This window comes from Montipora capricornis, chromosome 5, assembly GCF_036669925.1.
Source record: "Montipora capricornis isolate CH-2021 chromosome 5, ASM3666992v2, whole genome shotgun sequence".
Lineage (NCBI taxonomy): Eukaryota > Metazoa > Cnidaria > Anthozoa > Scleractinia > Acroporidae > Montipora > Montipora capricornis.
In genome coordinates, this window is record NC_090887.1 from 6,746,377 (window position 1) to 6,748,876 (window position 2,500).

At 40.8% G+C, this 2,500-nt stretch overlaps 1 protein-coding gene across 1 annotated transcript in view; it reads right to left on the reverse strand.

Moving 5' to 3' along the window:
* LOC138049287 (patched domain-containing protein 3-like) overlaps positions 1-1,338 on the reverse strand; it is a 31,826-nt gene extending 30,488 nt beyond the window's left edge. Inside the window, exon 1 of the mRNA XM_068895495.1 lies at positions 1-1,338. This exon is cut by the window's left edge and continues 155 nt beyond it. The gene's annotated coding sequence lies outside the window, so the exon portion shown is untranslated.
* Positions 1,339-2,500: the final 1,162 nt, after the last annotated feature.

Below are 2,500 nucleotides of genomic sequence, written 5' to 3' on the forward strand. Positions count from 1 at the left end.
GTCACCTTTGTGTATTCAAAAGACATGAAGTACCTGGCGATCGGTTTTGTTTTCTACAGGCTTCGTTGGTTCTTGATAAATTGATCTTCAAAGTTGGGTCAAATTGAAGCCTCGATATAGGGCGCCAGGACCGTACGAGCGGGTGAACCAAAAATCCCTGAAAACTCCAATAATTTAAGAGATCCGATCAAGCAGATTGTGGTTTTAGTATAAGCACATAAGCCTTTCAACACACAAGAAATGAGCGAAATCTATTTTTCAAACCAGATCGACCGGACCGCTTTTAATTTACGGAGACAACCTCTTTTGAGTGTTTTGTAATGTTTTGACTGGGAGTGTCTTGGAACTGTAAGGATGTTTTGCCTGATGTGAATGAGAGTAAAGAAGTTCCCGACCGTTAACTTCAGCACCATCAATAAGAATTTACAAATCCCAGAGACTTTTGCCGAAAGCTCTCTTAAGCGACCATCCTCTATCGTTTATAATTTTGGTCGCTTAGGAGAGCCCATTCTCATAAGCGACCAGCTTTAGTTGCGACAACTTTTTCGAATTCGTTGGGTGGTCGCTTACCGGCGAGAGCTTCGACTGTCGCATAGCACAAGCACAAGGAGTATGAAAAAAAATTATCCTTGCGCTTGTACTTATGCTTGCGTCAACCCAAGTAATTCAGCGCTCTGATGCTTGTGTCGTTAGTGAAAACCAGGCTTAATTGTTTCGGCGCCTACAGTGCGTTTCTTGAAAAGACGTGAATTCACATTTTCTCGACTGAACGTTTGGCAAGTAGAGACAATAGAGTATCTGATGGACCGCTTGCGAGTATTTTTTACAGTGCTATAAGTTTCCATAATTGACGTAATGAATGTCTGGCATGTTGATTCGTTGAGATGATGTCGTTCTCGACTTCCCAACGCGGCTGAGCGATAATCTTGGGTGTCGAAAACGCATATAACGACGTTTAACTATTAAAAAGCACCGTTTAATTCCTCCTCAAGTATCGCACTTTCAACTCTCCTAATGCAATAACATTGTGTTAATCAAAAAGGGAATATGACATTTTGCATGACAAAACCAACAGAGCAAAGTTTATCCTTGTCAAATCATTGAATCTAAGTAGAACCACGCGCAGTTCCCGGCGCACTGTACTGTGAAAGACTGCTAATACTTAAAGAGAAATTGTTTTCCGTAAACGCTGAAACGGAAAGAAAGTGAAGTTTGCCCTTTGGAAATCGCTTGCACAAGCATTCAACTATGACATTGTTTCAGCGCTGTCTCAATTGATCACACACACAGCAGCTCAGGCAAAAGGCCTCAGAGCTAACGTTCAATCGCGGAAGGGGAAGGGGGGAGGGGGGAGGGTACTACATTCATTTCGGGTAACCGTCAAAACAAATATATTTCTCCCAGGAGAGGGGCTACCGGCAGGAGATTGAAAACAATTTCCCAACATAACAATAATCTTTTTTCCCAGCAACTTCCCAATACTTCTTTTCCAGCCAGCTCATACAACCCCTGCAGAACAACTCCGTTGGGTCCCCCTGATGAGTATGAATCACGCGCCCTGTTATGTTGTCTGTCTCTTTCTTCAAAGGATGACACAACAAGATAGTGGCTGGGTATTTGATAAGCTTGCGATTCAAGAATACTTGACCACTTAGAGTCTAGCCGAAAGGGGGATAACTTTATATTAACGATTGACTTAAAATTTCAATTGCAGTTTTATTTACTCATGAAGTTAAGTTTCCACAGGAATTTTTTTTGAATACAACCCAAAGAAACAAAATTACTTTGTCAAGACCTGCAACTGTCGTCTGCATTTTCTTTTTTTTAAAGTTAGTGTGATCCAGCTAGGAACAAAAACTCACAATGTTTAGAACGCCAGTTGATCATTATATTTTAACATAAAATGAGTTAGCGAGTGCATGTTATGGCCAACCCTATGCATGATATCGAGTACAACATTCCATAAGTAAAACTCTGCTATTTCAGTGCTTAAAGACTCTAGCTATGATTCGTTCGGCGCTTTTTGCCATGCGTCAGTCCTCAACCGAAAATTAAGCAATAAGATTAACACAATCAGTTAACGTTCAGTCGCTTTTCTAAGGCAAAAAAGTTGAAAAAATGTCACGCATGTAATTTCATGGCATGCGGAAGCATTTTGAAACACCTTATAAACATCCATGGCAAAAATTGAAAAAATCATTAAAATTAAATAATCACTCTTTCCGCAACGAAAAGAAAGAATTCATTGAACGTTTGTAAATGATTAGAGCTTCACTGGTATGGGCCGAACACAAGTGCTCGGCTAATTGGTATAAGCCACAGTGACTAAATCAAACCAAACGAAAAGCCGCAAACCAAATTTTGATGAGACTCGACCTGAATTCATCCTGGGCATACTGATAGAAGGTGAGTGCTCATACTTCCGAGCATGAAAACCCTGCTCCCCGAACGGCCTCTACTATTGCATAACAGGACATTATGAGTGAATTCTGCAAGCCCT